Source organism: Schistocerca piceifrons, chromosome 8, assembly GCF_021461385.2.
Source record: "Schistocerca piceifrons isolate TAMUIC-IGC-003096 chromosome 8, iqSchPice1.1, whole genome shotgun sequence".
NCBI classification, from domain to species: domain Eukaryota; kingdom Metazoa; phylum Arthropoda; class Insecta; order Orthoptera; family Acrididae; genus Schistocerca; species Schistocerca piceifrons.
Genome location: NC_060145.1, coordinates 133,231,287 through 133,250,161, shown reverse-complemented (window position 1 = coordinate 133,250,161; position 18,875 = coordinate 133,231,287).

Sequence of the window (18,875 nt, the reverse complement as noted above, 5' to 3'; positions counted from 1 at the left end):
AGTTTCTCAAGCAATAATTCATGATCAATAACATCAAATGCCTTTGATAAATCTAAAAGCACCCCACAGTTTACTTCTTTATGATCTATAGAGATCAGGAAAAGTTTTAGGAAATTATATACAGCTGTTTCAGTTGACCTATTTTTTCTGAAGCCATTTTGCTCACTGACTAATATTCTACTTATGTTCAGGAAAGCAGAGAGTCTTTGATGCATTATTCTTTCAATAACTTTTGAGAAGCAGGATATCAAGGATATGGGTCTGAAGTTTTTTACATCATGAGGAGCACCATTTTGTATAATGGTTTTATTATTGACAGCTTTAGTTCTTTGGGGAAAGTGCCAGTGCTGAAAGAGGATTAATTATGTCTACAAGGGGACGAGCAATATTTATGTTGTGTTTAAAACTTTATCTGGAAAGCCATCAGTGCCACAAGACAATTGATTTTTTAGTTTGTCGATTGCATTCTGTACTTCTTGTGCACTTACAGGGTATAAGAACATAGTTTTAGGATTTGTGGAGATGTTATGTATAATCTTTGTTTGTCTTTGGGTTTTTATGAGGCTTTGTACCATTCTTGCATAATGAAGGTTGAATATATTGGCAGTATGTAAAGGATCACTTATAGTTTTATTCTCACTTTTAATAACAAAGCTGCTGTCTCTTACTTTACTTCTGCCTACAGTTGTATTTATCACAGTCCAAACTGATTTCATTTTCTTGTTACCCTTGCTTCTACTAATGTATGAGTCATTATGTAACTTTTTTGCTGCATTAAAGACTTTGCTGTACAATTTTCTGTAACAGGTGACATACTGTTTAAGAGCTGGATTTAGCGTGGCTGATTTACTTAGCATTCTAAGTCGCTCTCCAGATTTTCGTATCCCCCGTGTTACCCAAGTATTAGGCTTGCTTTTTATTTTAATTTTCTTGAGAGGGAATGAAATTTCATAGTTATGTTTATAACAAGTTAAAATGTCTCAAATTTCATATCCACGTCGTCGAGTTTGAATAAATCCCAGTCTGAGTTTTTTAATAAATAATTAAAAAACCTAATATTGTCCTCATTGATACATCTTCTGTAGATATATTTCTCACGTATTCTAGAATTTGTGCCCATTACATTATTTATATAGAGTTTTATTGCTTTGTGGTCCAAGAACCCTGTGTCAGTTACTTCAATAACATGATCTAGCTTTTGCAAGTCAGTTTCAGAGTGTTTTCCATATCTAGTGCATTCATGGACAGATTGTGCTAAATTTTGTGAATATAACAAATTGTTTAGTTTTGATACTTTTTGACAGTTCATTTTATAGTTGACATTGAAATCACCAAGTACAATAGTGCTCTCTCTAAAATGTCTTAATTCACTAAAAAGTCTTTCAACACTGTCTAAAAACATCGTAAAGTTCCCTGATGGGGAATGATATATGCACACAATAATTATTTTGGGTTCTATAAGTTTGCACATACTGTATTCGAACTCTTTTTCAATATGTTTTCTCCTACTGAGTTTAATTCATTTACATTCAATTCCTTGCTTCACATTTATACATGTTCCTCCCCCTTTAAAATTCTCTCTACAAGAGCTACTGATTATTTCGAATCCTGTTATTCTGGCTGTACAAGCTTGGTTTCCTTTTAGCCAGTGCTCACTTATACATAAAACTGAAATATCCTTCAATTGATCCATCAAAAGCACATCAAGTTCAGCACTCTTACTAATTAGACCCTGGACATTTTGATATAATATAGCTAATGATATGTTGTCTTTCGAATCCCTCACACTGCTCACCTCGTTGTTTGGTTGCTGCCTGTCTTGAATAAAAAATCCTTCAGATGGCCTGGTGGAGACACTCTTCTTCTGCTCAAGGGGCGGCTGGTTTCTAAAGCTTCTGGAGGTGTAGTAGATACTGTCCTTTTAATGCCTACTCCGAATTTTTCTTTTGTTTCCTTTACTGCTTGCTCAATATACAGATTGAATAACATTGGGGAGAGGCTACAACCCTGTCTCACTCCCTTCCCAACCACTGCTTCCCTTTCATGTTCCTCGACTCTTACAACTGCCATCTGGTTTCTGTACAAATTGCAAATAGCCTTTCTCTCCCTGTATTTTACCCCTGCCACCTTTACAATTTGAAAGAGAGTGTTCCAGTCAACATTGTCAAAAGCTTTCTCTAAGTCTACAAATGCTAGAAACGTAGGTTTGCCTTTCTTTAATCTTTCTTCTAAGATAAGTTGTAAGGTCAGTATTGCCTCATGTGTTCCAGTATTTTTACGGAATCCAAACTGATCTTCCTCAAGGTCAGCCTCTACCAGTTTTTCCATTCGTCTGTAGAGAATACGCGTTAGTATTTTGCATCCGTGACTTATTAGACTGATTGTTCGGCAATTTTTACATCTGTCAGCACCTGCTTTCTTTGGGATCGGAATCATTGTAATCTTCTTGAAATCTGAGGATATTTCGCCTGTCTCATACATCTTGCTCACCAGATGGTAGTTTTGTCAGGACTGGTTCTCCCAAGTCTGTCAGTAGTTCTAATGGAATGTTGTCTACTCCAGGGCCTTGTTTCGACTAAGGTCTTTCAGAGCTCTGTCAAACTCTTCACACAGTATCGTATCTCCCATTTCATCTTCATCTATATCCTCTTCCATTTCCGTAATGTTGTCCTCAAGTGCATTGCCGTTGTATAGGCCCTCTATATACTCCTTCCACCTTTCTGCCTTCCCTTCTTTGGTTAGAACTGGGTTTCCATCTGAGCTCTTGATATTCATACAAGTGGTTCTCTGTTCTCCAAAGGTCTCTTTAATTTTCCTGTAGGCAATATCTGTCTTACCCCTAGTGAGATAACCCTCTACATCCTCACATTTGTGTATATAGGTCCCCATCAGGAAATTTTCATCTATTTCTGAAAAGTTTGGACTCCTTGTTGAGCTATCTGTCAGACAGGGGGAAGCAAATTATTATTTGTGGGGACTTCAATGTAGATTCTCTGAAAGAGGGTAATAGGAAAAATGACCTTGAAGTATTACTCGGTTCTTTCAATTTGACACCCGTTATTGATTTTCCTACTCGGGTGGTAAAGGATAGCAGCTCACTGATACATAACTTCTTTATAGACCAAGATAAGTTTAACCAGATAAATGCTCAGCCTGTTGAGAATGGTCTTTCTGAACATGGTGCACAGCTAGTTACAATATATGACATAGCTCCATTGAGCAATACTAAACAGTCCTCCAAAGTAGTATGTTCAATCAACGATTTAACAATTGCAAATTTCAGGGAAAGCCTACAGCAGTTAGACTGGGATGAGGTGTACCATGAACCTGATGCCAATTTAAAATATAATTTATTTCATGACATTTTTGTAAATGCATTTGAAAACTGCTTCCCCAAGAAAATAGTTAAATGTACTCGTAAGAAACCTTGTAACAAACCATGGCTTACTAAGGGTATAAAAATATCTTGTAACCGGAAAAGGGAAATGTATCTGACAGCAAGAAAGTAGTGACCCAGAAACTATCAAACATTATAAAAACTACTGTGTTACATTAAGAAAAGTTATTAAAAAATTCAGAAGTATGTGTATCATGTCTGAAATCAGCAACTCTGATAATAAAATTAAAACAATTTGGAATATTATTAAAAGAGGAACAGGTCAACGAAGAGCACAGGAAGACAGTATTACCAATCAAATTGAATGAAAACTTTACGAACAAAAAGTCAGAAGTTGAAAATATTTTTAATAATCATTTTCTAAATTTTGTGGATATAGTAGGATCCAGGTGTTCATTAGAAGATGCTAGGCTGTTAATGGAAGAGGCCATACCTATGCAATTTGATACAATTGAAATCTCACCCACTTCTCCCTCTGAAATTAGGAAAATAATAAACTTGCTTAAAAGCAAAAACTCACATGGAATTGATGGCATTTCCAGCAAAATACTAAAAGCTTGTTCTCAACAGATAAGTAAGATTCTCAGCCACCTGTGTAATAGCTCTCTGGAACAAGGCATTTTCCCTGATAGACTGAAATATGCTATTGTTATACCTTTGCATAAAAAGGGGGATTGATCTGATGTCAACAATTACCGTCCAATCTCCCTTCTAACAGTTTTATCCAAAATTTTTAAGAAAGTAATGTATTCAAGAGTAGCTTTACATATCTGTAAAAATGAAGTACTAACAAAATGTCAGTTTGGTTTCCAGAAAGGTTTTTCAACAGAAAATGCCATATATGCTTTCACCAATCACATTTTGAATGATCTGAATAAGCGAACACCACCCATTGGGATTTTTTGTGATCTCTCAAAGGCTTTTGATTGTGTAAATCATGAAATTCTGCTAGACAAGCTCAAGTATTGCGGCATGAGTGCGACAGTGCAAAAATGGTTTAATTCGTACCCAACTGGAAGAGTGCAGAAAGTTGAAATAAGTAGTTCTCATAATATGCAAAGATCAGCAGATTCCTCAAACTGGGGAACTATCAAGAATGGGGCTCCACAAGGGTCAGTCTTGGGTCCTTTGTTGTTCTTAATACACTCCTGGAAATTGAAATAAGAACACCGTGAATTCATTGTCCCAGGAAGGGGAAACTTTATTGACACATTCCTGGGGTCAGATACATCACATGATTACACTGACAGAACCACAGGCACATAGACACAGGCAACAGAGCATGCACAATGTCGGCACTAGCACAGTGTATATCCACCTTTCGCAGCAATGCAGGCTGCTATTCTCCCATGGAGACGATCGTAGAGATGCTGGATGTAGTCCTGTGGAACGGCTTGCCATACCATTTCCACCTGGCGCCTCAGTTGGACCAGCGTTCGTGCTGGACGTGCAGACCGCGTGAGACGACGCTTCATCCAGTCTCAAACATGCTCAATGGGGGACAGATCCGGAGATCTTGCTGGCCAGGGTAGTTGACTTACACCTTCTAGAGCACGTTGGGTGCCACGGGATACATGCGGACGTGCATTGTCCTGTTGGAACAGCAAGTTCCCTTGCCGGTCTAGGAACGGTAGAACGATGGGTTCGATGACGGTTTGGATGTACCGTGCACTATTCAGTGTCCCCTCGACGATCACCAGTGGTGTACGGCCAGTGTAGGAGATCGCTCCCCACACCATGATGCCGGGTGTTGGCCCTGTGTGCCTCGGTCGTATGCAGTCCTGATTGTGGCGCTCACCTACACGGCGCCAAACACGCATACGACCATCATTGGCACCAAGGCAGAAGCGACTCTCATCGCTGAAGACGACACGTCTCCATTCGTCCCTCCATTCACGCCTGTCGCGACACCACTGGAGGCGGGCTGCACGATGTTGGGGCGTGAGCGGAAGACGGCCTAACGGTGTGCGGGACCGTAGCCCAGCTTCATGGAGACGGTTGCGAATCGTCCTCGCCGATACCCCAGGAGCAACAGTGTCCCTAATTTGCTGGGAAGTGGCGGTGCGGTCCCCTACGGCACTGCGTAGGATCCTACGGTCTTGGCATGCATCCGTGCGTCGCTGCGGTCCGGTCCCAGGTCGACGGGCACGTGCACCTTCCGCCGACCACTGGCGACAACATCGATGTACTGTGGAGACCTCACGCCCCACGTGTTGAGCACTTCGGCGGTACGTCCACCCGGCCTCCCGCATGCCCACTATACGCCCTCGCTCAAAGTCCGTCAACTGCACATACGGTTCACGTCCACGCTGTCGTGGCATGCTACCAGTGTTAAAGACTGCGATGGAGCTCCGTATGCCACGGCAAACTGGCTGACACTGACGGCGGCGGTGCACAAATGCTGCGCAGCTAGCGCCATTCGACGGCCAACACCGCGGTTCCTGTTGTGTCCGCTGTGCCGTGCGTGTGATCATTGCTTGTACAGCCCTCTCGCAGTGTCCGGAGCAAGTATGGTGGGTCTGACACACCGGTGTCAATGTGTTCTTTTTTCCATTTCCAGGAGTGTATATATTAATGACTTGCCATTCTATATTCATGAAGAGGCAAAGTTAGTTCTCTTTGCTGATGATACAAGTATAGTAATCACACCTGACAAACAAGAATTAACTGATGAAATTGTCAATACTGTCTTTCAGAAAATTACTAAGTGGTTCCTTGTAAACGGACTCTCACTGAATTTTGATAAGACACAGTACATACAGTTCTGTACAGTGATTGGTATGACGCCATTAATAAATATAGACCTTAATCAGAAGCATATAGCTAAGGTAGAATATTCCAAATTTTTAGGTGTGTCCATTGATGAGAGATTAAATTGGAAGAAACACATTGATGATCTGCTGAAACGTTTGAGTTCAGCTACTTATGCAATAAAGGTCATTGCAAATTTTGGTGATAAACATCTTAGTAAATTAGCTTACTACGCCTACTTTCACTCATTGCTTGCATATGGCATCATATTTTGGGGTAATTCATCACTGAGGAATAAAGTATTTATTGCACAAAAGCGTGTAATCAGAATAATAACTGGAGTCCACCCAAGATCATCCTGCAGACATTTATTTAAGGATCTAGGGACATTCACAGTAGCTTCTCAGTATATATACTCTCTTATGAAATTTGTTATTAACAACCAAACCCAATTCAAAAGTAATAGCAGTGTGCATAACTACAATACTAGGAGAAAGGATGAGCTTCACTATTCAAGATTAAATCTAACTTTGGCACAGAAAGGGGTGAATTATACTGGCACTAAAGTCTTTGGTCACTTACCAAATAGTATCAAAAGTCTGACAGATAACCAACAAGTATTTAAGAAGAAATTAAAAGAATTTCTGAATGACAACTCCTTCTACTCCATAAAGGAATTTTTAGATATAAATTTAAAAAAAAATATTTAAAAAATTAAAAAGTTGTTATATTAACTTAAGTATGTTGTTAAATTAACTTAATTATGTCATGTATTGGAAAATTTGACTCGTTCCACATCATTACGAAATATTGTATTCATGATCCATGGAACTAGTGTTAATCTAATCTAATCTAATCCTCTAGCCATCCCCGCTTAGCCATTTGCACTTCCTATCGATCTTGTTTTTGAGACATTTGTATTCCTTTCTGCCTGCTTCATTTACTGCATTTTTATATTTCCTCCTTTCATCAATTAAATTCAGCTTTTCTTCTGTTACCCAAGGATTTCTACTAGCCCTCGTCTTTTTACCTACTAGGTCCTCTGCTGCCTTCACTACTTCATCTCTCAAAGCTACCCATTCTTCTTCTACTGTATTTCTTTCCCCCATTCCTGCCAATTGTTCCCTTATGCTCTCCCTGAAACTCTGTACAACCTCTGGTTTAGTCAGTTTATCCAGGTCCCATCTCCTTAAATTCCCACCTTTTTTCAGTTTCTTCAGTTTTAATCTACAGTTCATAACCAATAGATTGTGATCGGAGTTCACATCTGCCCCTTGAAATGTCTTACAATTTAAAACCTGGTTCCTCAATCTATGTCTTACGATTATGTAATCTATCTGAAACCAGTCAGTATCTCCAGGCTTCTTCCATGTATACAACCTTCTTTTATGATTCTTGAACCAAGTGTTAGTTATGATTAAGTTGTGCTCTGTGCAAAATTCTATCAGGCGGCTTCCTCTTTCATTTCTTAGCCCCAATCCATATTCACCTACTACGTTTCCTTCTCTCCCTTTTCCTACTACCGAATTCCAGTCACCCATAACTATTAAATTTTCATCTCCCTTCACTATATGAATAATTTCTTTTATTTCATCATACATTTCTTCAATTACTTCGTCATCTGCAGATCTAGTTGGCATATAAACTTGTACTACTGTAGTAGGTGTGGGCTTCGTGTCTATCTTGGCCACAATAATGCGTTCACTATGCTGTTTGTAGTAGCTTACCCGCACTCCTACTTTTTATTCATTATTAAACCGACTCCTGCATTACCTATCGTATTTGATTTTGTATTTATAACCCTGTCGTCACCTGACCAGAAGTCTTGTTCCTCCTGCCACCGAACTTCACTAATTCCCACTATATCTAACTTTAACCTATCCATTTCCCTTTTTAAATTTTCTATCCTACCTGCCCAATTAATGGATCTGACATTCCACGCTCCGATCCGTAGAACGCCAGTTTTCTTTCTCCTGATAACGACGTCCTCTTGAGTAGTCCCCGCCCGGAGATCCGAATGGGGGACTATTTTACCTCCGGAATATTTTACCCAAGACGACACCATCATCATTTAATCATACAGTAAAGCTCCATGCGCTCGGGAAAAATTACGGCCGTGGTTTCCCCTTGCTTTCAGCCATTTGCAGTAACAGCACAGCAAGGCCGTTTTGGTTATTGTTACAAGGCCAGATCAGTCAATCATCCAGTCTGTTGCCCCTGCAACTACTGAAAAGGCTGCTGCCCCTCTTCAGGAACCACACGTTTGTCTGGCCTCTCAACAGATACCCATCCGTTGTGGTTGCACCTACGGTACGGCTATCTGTATCGCTGAGGCACGCAAGCCTCCCCACCAACGGCAAGGTCCATGGTTCTTGGGGGGGGGGGGGGAACATCAGCGTGTATAGTCACATTATATCTGGGAGCTTGCGAAGTTATTTGAACCTGTTTATGTACACAGTTCACAGTACTTTTAGGTGTTACTGTCTTCGTCACATTCTGCGTACTTAACATTGTGGTCACTTGCGCATGTATGTTTGTACTGCTTTCAGTATATGTTTCAATCTGCCGTGCACTTATTTCTGTTTCACGTGCACCGAGATGACTGTTTACTACTGTATGGAACGTGTTTTCACACGGTTTATGATGCATAACATAAAGTTGTTGGTGTCATTTGCATTAACATATTCACAGTTGTTAGCGTCTCTCATATTGTCGTAATTACTATGAAGGGTTTTCATCATATTTTTTAATATATCTGAATACCATTCACACATTTCCATATCACGTTGCAGAGAAGTCCAAATACTTTCATTTTGTCCCTCAGTAAACATTTTGGCTGCCGCCTGACGATAGTTGCACGACAACACACCACACTCGCAAATAGAGTTTATTAAAGGTAGTAACGCCGAAACATTCTGTGTGGTACCAGTTTTGGAATGTAGAACAAATTCTGCTCCCTTTACGAACAATTCCGCTGCACAACATACATTTTACAGACGCACAGAATTTACTTCTATACAAGACGCCATCTTAAAAAAAAGCCCATTTACTTGGTACTGTGTGACTATCAGCCCTAGGTGTTTTCAGCAACTTTGAAACTTCTTGATTATACAGATCTTCATGGACCCATAAAGGAAATGTCTAATGGTTAAAGTTGGTGAGTACAGTGAGGGGATAAACAGAATAGGAAAACTCCATCTGCCTTGCCGTGGTTCAGTACGTCAACATGTTTGTGACTCTAGTGGTCATGAGCAATGAGCAACCCTTTACCGTTTGACTTGCTTAACGAAACTAATAAAATGATGCAGTCACTTGAGAACAATTTCTCCAGTCCTCCATCCACTTTCTTGCAGTACACCTGGAGATACCATATGTGCCCTATCAGTTAATTCCCCTTTACAGTTTTTCCACAGCCATTGTAACTTGCAACCACCTTGCAGCACTTGTAAGCGTACCGACTTGTTTTTCCGAGTCATTGTAAATACTTTCTGAGGGTTATGCACTGTTGAAAGTTTAGTTCCACTCACATTGTAAATTCTTGCAGGCATAATTCCGTCTTTACTGAGGATATCGCATACATCATGTAAAATTTATCAGCTTGAACTTTATTGAACCCTGCTGCCTGAGGCAAAGAAGTAGCTTCCAGTTTCCTTAAAGACAAGTCGAGATTGTGCGTGCGAAATCCTTTCAGCTAGTCCCATCCAGCCAATTTCTTTTCCATATTACGTCTGTGAGGTATATTATTTTGTTCTGCAACATGGTAACCTAGTTTCATTAGGTCAGTATAAGTCACACCAAACAGGTGAGACACAAGTAGCTTTAAATGAGTGACTACTTCCTGCTCGAATCCCTAGTTAAATGTACAATGAAACCTGCCAAAGCCTTTGTGAACACATAATTTGTTTCCATTTGTGACAAGCCTTTTTAAAGTTTCTTGGGTTACACCAAATTGTTTGGCTGCTCTTAACCAGCCCATTTCCATCTTGTTTACTGTGGCCCTTTCCATGGCTGTCTCATCCCTTGAGAGGTATGTAGTCTTTCTGACTTAAGTCCCAACCATCTGTAAAAAAATAATGCAGCTGATGAGTATTCATTGCCAAATTCTGTGGTTATGGTCTTAGTAATGCTACTGAAATGTATTTTTAAACATTTTAGATTATTTTATTAGATCAGTTTGTTGGGCTAGATTTATCCTTACTCATGGTATGTCATTTCACCCTACTGTGCAGCTTGTTACAAAGGAGGAGTTATGCAAAGAATAACAGAGCAATGAAATCAATAATAAAAAGCATTAACAAACGCTATTTGATACACATACAATGCAAGGGACTTACTGGAAAGTCGAAAGCCATATCTAAAATTGTTGGAACTACCACAGCGAAATAAGTAATTCTGAACACGAGAAATGCAGGAATAAATGGTTCAAATGGCTCTGAGCACTATGGGACTTAACATCTGAGGTCATCAGTCCCCTAGAACTTAGAACTACTTAAACCTAACTAACCTAAGGACATTACACACATCCATGCCCGAGGCAGGATTCGAACCTGCGACCATAGCAGTTGCATGGTTCCAGGGTGAAACACTTATAAGCGCTTGGTCACAGTGGCCAGATGCAGCAATAAGGCAAGCTATATTTTAACATCCATTGCATACAACAGCATATTTACGGTCGGTAGTTAAAGTAATGTCACAGAGTATACAAAGCAGTCATAGAGGTCTATTATCTTCCGTGGTCTCCACTTTGCCGCATATACATTCAAATACGAAATTTCAACAGACATTTTGGATGTCAGTTTCACAAGTCAGATCGTATTGTCCCACTATCTTCTGAAATTTCTCCTTGTTCAAGGGTTTAGTTAGTACATCAGCAAACATACCTTTTGTGCATAAATAATCTACATCAGTGTTCCCTTGACCTACATGAAGCCTTATAAAATGGTGCTTTACATCGGTGTGTTTAGTTCTGGCGCTAGTAACATTAATTTTGGCTAAATTTATAGTTCCTTTGTTGTCACAGAATATCCTCGTGGGTCCCATACAAATATTAGGCTCTATATCATTCATTAGAGTCCTGATCCATAATGCATCTTGAATTGTGTGTGACAGAGCCATATACTCAGCTTCTACAGTGCTCAAGGCTACTGTTTTCTGTCTTTTACAGGACCAGGATATAAGTCGGTCTCCTTAATCTAATCAGTATACAGTAATGGAATATCTGCACTTCAACTCACTTTCCCAATCTGCATCACTATAGACCTCGACTTTTATATTTCGCTTTTTACAATATCTTAATTTGTAGTCTGTTGCTCCTTTCGATATCGAAACATCCTTTGAATGGCTCTCCAGTGTTTTTCTCTTTGGCTTTTGCAGAATCTGCTTGCACCATTTGTGGTGAAAGCAGTATCAGGCCTTGATGTTTGTGACAAATACAAAGGCTCCCTATCGTCTCCCAATATAGTACATTTTTATTCCACACTACATCTTCTTCATTGGTCGTTCCCATGGCTCCTAGTTCCAGTGGTGTAGAAATCTGCTTACAGTCACTCATCCCAAACTTCCAAAATTTTCTTCATGTATGACGATTGGTCTGTCCATAACTCTTCTGTCTTCTAATTTTTTGAAACCTTCATACCCAAGTATTGTTTTACCTCTCCCAAGTCGTGCATGTTAAACTTGGTTTTTAAGTGTCTTTCAAAATTGTTCATCTGTTCTTCATTTTTAGATAGAATGAAGAAATCATCCATCCACATAGCCATTATTATGACCTCTTCATTACTTCTTTTTATAGGAGAGTTCAGGATCTGCCTTAGACTGTTTCATACCATTATTTAGCAATGTTTCATGCAGACATCTGTTCCAGCAACAGCCACTCTGTTTCAATTCGTAAATAGTTTCCTTCAATCATCAAATCTTCCAATTTTCTAGACGAACTTTTCTAACTTCTTCTATTGGGATCATATATATTTCTTCATCTCATTCCCCTTTTAAGTAAGCTGTCTTTACATCCATTTGGTGAAGTAGTAAATCTTCTTTTATTGCCAGGGCTAAAAGGTACCTACAAGCTGTGCTTAATATTTTGGTGTTGCACAGTCACGATTTTTATCCTTAACACCCATCGTGATTGTAAAGATTTTTTCCTTTCTGACACTGTTGTAGGTTCATCATTAAAAGATTGGGCTATATACATTTCATAATCAGTGTATTCTTTAGGTTTAAGTACACAAAAAGAAAAAAAACATTTTATTCTTCTTGTTAATCCTCTAGAACGTCGTCTTCATAGAATGTAGAAGTGTTCATCGCTATCTTCTTATTCTCTTGATGATCCTCTTGTATTTCGTTGGTTTTCTTCTCGAGGAATCCATCATCTCTACTAGTCAGTATCTCCTTATTCATAGGATTCATAAGTTGGTAACCCTTCAAGTCCTCACAAAAATCTACAAAAATATGTTTCTTAGACTCTGGGTCCCATTTTCCCCTTCAGTTATTTTGGGATCTGTACTGTAGCCTCACATCTAAAAACTTTTGAGTTGCTTAGATTTGACCTCTGCCCTGTTCACACTTCGTACAGTATTCTACTTTTTACCACTTTGGTAGGCAATCGATTGATCAAATACACAGTGGTTGACACCTACTCTGCCCAAAAACATTTAGGTAACCCAGCATCAGTTAACACACTTCTTGTTCTTTCAACAATAGTCCTTTTTTTTTTGGCCTTTGAGTGTGTACTCAATTTAGCCATCGGCAACACATAGTGACAATGTACACATAATTGAATAAACAAATACAGAAATGCATATTTACAAGAATAAAAAGCTTAACTGTCACAGTTTTGTACATAATGTTTTAAAAATTGAATTGAATGGAAATGGAAAATAATTTAAAGTGTCTTGGCTTACAATTCACACCAATTCTGAAATATCTTCATCAGCAAGACATATTTATAATTTACGTACACCATTAAAACCTACAGATTGTAACCAGTACTCTTGATGAAGTTAACTATGACTTTATATAGACGAACGTCTTTAGTACACAAAAGAGAAGAAGCTGATTGAGGAAGATGGCAGCCCATACTCAGCAATGTCTTCAGAAAGACCAACTGTTCATGGTCAACTTTGGGGCACATAAATAAGATGTGGTTGACATCAGCTTCCGACTCAGAATCACACTCACATGCTGGTGAACTGTAAACGTTGATCCGATGTAAATGTTGTGGGAAAGAGGCATGATTGAAGTGGAGTCTTATGATGGTAGAAATCGTGGATCCGTCCAGATGTGTCCTCATGAACCATGGCTGTGAAGGAATCCGAGGTTGTAGCACTGTGTAATAACAGCCTTTTGTCTGTTGAGAAACGTTCCACATTTCCTGCCATTCTTGTCTTGCGTGATCCTTGACTTCACATAAGTAGTCTGTATAAGGAAGGTGCAGATCCAGGACAGTGCCTAAGGTTGCCACGTGTTTGGTATTTGCTCTCTCTCTGCAGCTCCATTCTGGGCTGGACTGTATCTGATGGTGGTTTGAAGTCTAATTCCTACTTCATTCAAACATTTCTTGAGTTTTTCATTGTTACACTCTGTCCTATTATCAGATCTGACAATTTTAACATTCTTTCCTTTCTGTTTCTACCGCATTACGAAAGTTTTCATGAATATCACTCACTATCTTTAGAACTTAAAAAATAAACTTGGTTAAATCTTGATTAGTCGTCTATAAATGTAACAAAATTAGGCTTCTTTCTATAGATTCACATTTCATTGGTCCACAAACATCTGTATGTATAAATTGCAAGTTTATTTATTTATTTATCGTATGGCAACAACAGCAAACATTGACAGGTACATAAAGTTTAATTTTACATGTATATCTTGTTAAATATTTATGTACAGATTAGTTTTACGTTTTGGCACAGATTCTACACACCTTTTTATATTGTGAAAATTACTAATTTAATATTATCGACTACTTTAACTGATATAATTGCAAGTTAAAAAAAAGACAGATACATTTCATCATAGTTCAATATCTAATTATAGAAGCCAAGTAACAGCAGTGGGAGTAGCATTAATAAAGTCATTTTATATGGTCCAGGATACTTCCTCTGAGGACAGTCTCTAGCAATATGTTGAACAGTTTGTTCTTGGTCCCCACAATCACAGGCTGGAGGGTCTTGGAGTCCCCACTTATGCATCACAGCATAGCACCTGGTGTGGCCAGTTCTTATTCTGTTCAGACTTGTCCACTCACTTCTCTGCAGATGAAATCCTGGTAGGCTGGCAGTTGTGTCTTGGACACCTTGATGTGCTATTGTTCCAGCACTCCACCTCTTGCGCCACTCTTCTTTAATGTGGAACTTCTTATCGTTCCTTCCATTACACCACAGAGGATTGCGAGATTTTAAGCGGTCTGGGGGAGGGTTGTTTAAGACTGTATAAATTGGGAGGTCTTTGGGGTAGTCGGGGTGGTGTAGTTTCCTCCCTTCTCGATTGATTGCTTCTTGGCGTCGTATTTGAGGTAGTGAGATGTTGCTGATAGTGTGCAGCCAGGGGATTGGGGTAGATTTTAATGTGCTCATGATAATCCTTATTGACTCTTTCAGATGTACATCCAGCTTCCTCCACTATGTTGCCACACTGGAGGACAGTATTTGGCAACTGGGTACACCAGCATAAGTACTGCAGTAGTAGAGTCTATGCACTAGCTCCCCATTTTGTACCAGTAAGTTTCTTTACGATATTGTTTCAGGTCTTTAGTTTTTGGCTTGCTTTTTTCTAAGTGTTTTCTTTGTATGTCTGAGACCGATCTTGTCTGACACCTAGGTATTTAAGCTGGAAATTATGTCTAATCTTTTGTTGGCAGAAGCTTATTTTCAACTGCCGGTTTGCTATTTTGTTGTTTAGATGTAATGCACAGATTTCTGTCTTTGCTGCATTTGGCTGGAGTCTCCATGCATTGTAGTATGTGTTGAGAATTTCTAAGTCTATAGACAACATAGCTTCTCCTTACTCAAGTGTGCTGGTTTGTTCGGCTATGGCAAGGTCGTCGGCATATGAAAACGTTTCACTAGCAGTATTTGGCATGTTACTGGTGTACAGATTGAAAAATAGGGATGCTAGGATAGACCCTAGGGGGAGCCCATTTTTCAAGGTAAATTACTTGCTCTGTTTTTGTCCAACGCTAACCTTGAAGTAATGATTGGTTAAGATATTTCCCACAAGCGTCATCACCTCCTTACTTGGGACATGCTTTTTTAACTCCAGCAGGAGTCCATCTATCCACACAGAGTCATATGTTGCTGACAGATCAACAAACGCCACTGATTTCTTTAGTTTCTTTTGGAATCCAGCCTCAATGTAGGATGTCAAGGCTCAGACCTGCTCACAGCAACTCCACTTGCTTCCGAACCCAGCTTGATATGTTGGGGTTATATTGTTTATTATTCCTTGTATTCTGTTATGGTTGATTCGTTCCAGTACTTTGAAGCACATGCTCAGCAGTGCAATTGGGCAGTAACTTGAGGAGTAATGTACTGGCTTTCCAGATTTGAGGTTTGCTTATGTGTGTGCGATCTTGAACTGTTGAGGTACCCTTCTGGTCTTGCAGAACTTCTTCAGCCAATTTCTTCCATGTTCCTCTATGTGTTTTATAAATTGAGGGAATATGCCATTCAGTCCTGCAGCTTTTCTCATGTTCAGTGTCTTGATGGCCTCATTTATATCTCTTTCACAAAAGGGGTCTGATAGTGTTGTGTTATCATGGAGGTACCTATTGACTTCATTCAGTTCGTTCTTTACTTTTTATTTCATAGTTGTGTCTACAGGGATTGTGATTTTATGTGTGGTGCCAGTTCTGATGGCGTTTTCTCCAGTTGCTGATTGCAAACGTTATTTCCAATGCCAGGTTTTCTTAATAATCCCCATGACTTTCTGCATGAATGAGTGAAATTTAAACTAGACGTCAGGTCCATCCATTTCTGCTTTCTTGCTTCATTTAGCTGTGCTAGTATTATTTTACCAGTACCTGCAAGACGTCTGTACTTCTGCTTTTGGTAGGTTTAAAGGGCAGGCTAGTCTATTTCCCTTGAACACATATTTCACAGATTTCTTTACATTTAGATCAATCTTTCAATCCTCTCAACATTTCCTTTAATAATGATATGCCTTTTCTGTTTGGGTGCTCAAGTTTTCTGTGCCTTAAGGAACCTTTTGCAGAGTACATAGAATGGTTTACAAATTCAACTACATCTTTAGCACTATCTAACTTGAAAATTCCCCTTTCATCTGTCACCATAGCTATAACTTCCCCATATTGGTTAACTATTTTTGCTCCATTTACATTGAAGATTACTTCCTTTCCATTCTGGGCTATTTCACTTACAAATAACAAGTTAGCTGCAACATCTTTTACATAGTAAACATCATGTGCAGCAATATATTCTTGTTCTCCATTTACAGTTATCTTAAGAGCATCTTTCCCAGAAGCTTGCACTGTAACTTAGAACCATCCACTGTAGGTATACATACCCGTATGCGTTTTATTAGAGCTTTTTTGTCTCTAATAATATGTACTGGTGCTCCTGAATCTGATATCCATTCTGATTCTCTATTACTTGTTACTCCAAAAGGGTAATACCTTGATAAATAGTTCTCCTCTCTGGACTATTTGTGTCATTCCTTCTTCTCTTTTGTACGTGGCCTTTGGCGGCATTGGAAGGCGATGTGACTCATCTTCTGGCAGCTGTAGTACTTGACTTGTTTCTTCTTTTTTCTGCTTTGAATAAAGTGCTATAGTGTTTTCACAACCTCCATGATCTTCACTTGTATGCTGTCTCTTGTAATTGGTATGCCTGAAGTTTCAGACCTCTTAATCATAGACACATATTTTTCGGACAGACAGGCTAACAATAATGTGCCTACTCTCTCATCGTCAATCTCGAACCCAACGTTCCTTAATCGATTCGATGTGGATAATGTGTTGTTGATATACTCGTCCATGTTCTCGCAGTTATCCGGTCAAGTGGTTATAAGCTCACGTAGTAATCCGACTTTTTTGTAAGACAATTGTCTTCAAATCGTCTCTATAAGTTGTCACAAACTTCTTTTGCTGTCACAGCTTTCTCTCTGTGCACACAGTTCACTAGACAATCAATAATAACAGTGTGATCCTGTCCTCTGGTCCTTATTCGCATAATGCTGCTCAGTGGGCTTCGGTGTACCACTCACTATGTTCCATAAATCGTCAAAGTGTATGTATGTTTCCACAACAAATTTCCATGTAGGGCAGTCCTCGCGACCTACAAGTCTCTCTATTTGCGATATTTGTGCCACACTCTTTTTCATAATTGCTTTTACTGGTATTAAAGACAATATTAAACTACGTCGCAATCGGCTCGTTGGGGGTAGCTCCCACTACATACTTCAGGACTATTACGACGATATTTTCTTCTATATGTCAGAATACTTATTGCGAAGGCATTCACGGGTGCCTGGGCCCATAACCTGTTGGAAATAGACCTTCGAAATAAGTAATTCTGAACACGAAAAATGCAGGAATAAGGGAAGCTATATTTTAACATCCATTAGAGAACAGCACACTTACAGTCGGTAGTTAAGGTAACGCCACACAGTTTACAATGCAGTCATAGAGGTCTATTACACTTTGTGCACTACACTCTGCCTCATACACATTCACGTATGAAGTTATTGTTCAAATACACCAATAAAAATGGACAACACAAAAATGAGCCAACCTTGCTTCCTCATTTTGTTCATTGGCACACAGCGACTTTTCAAAACAAAGAGCCACTGTATCGTTACAGCTAAAATCGCTTGGTGCGAGATACAAGCTGTGTGGTTGGTGTTTCAATATAGCGCATCAGAAGCAACATTTTCGTGCAATAAGACTTTCAAAAGGATTTCCAGTCATTTCCTCCTAATGGTCAACTGAAACGGTTCCATCGAGCGAAAACAACTGATATCATTCATGATCTCTCTATTGAAGAGGAAAAAACATAGCAGCACACACTGTTTGGCCAAAAGACTGTGACCAAAACTTTCTTTGCGGATGCTATTGTTTTGGGTTGGGATGAAGGCAGTTTCCATGACAATGATGCTTTGTTGATCTCAATGTCAAATGTTGCACCCATGTTTCGTTTCCTGTTAGTATACGTTGAAAGGAGTGGTACACCCTCGGTCTGATGCTGCATTAAGTACTGGAGAGACCATGCCGTTCACTCGGTTTTATTCTCATCTGGAAGTTTCCCCAATACCCAGTAACTACATGTCTTCCACTAACCTAATATTGCGCTGTATATCCATTTATTGTCAATGGATATGATGAGTCTAAACTATTTCTGTCCCACTCCTGGTGTAGAATAAGTCTAGTTTTGTAGTCTTCTGGTTTATGTTCCTTGATGGAAGTCATTAAACTCGGCTGTCTCTATCTTGTAAATCTCATCCTTCAGACCAGCAACTCTGTTAGAATGTGCCATCATACAACAAATTCTTCTCTTGGAAGTTTAGGCTGCACTGTAAAGCTAAAAGTTAAAGACTTTTATCTTCTGCAACCAACTAGATGACGAAAGTTCTTCAGTTATCTGTCCACATATTTCCTCCATATATAGGTATATCTTATTCATTACATAGGTATATCTTAGTTCACAAGACAAGAACTCATCTTCTGCTACACAATTCATTAATAATAACAGACTGACATAATTTCCACTGT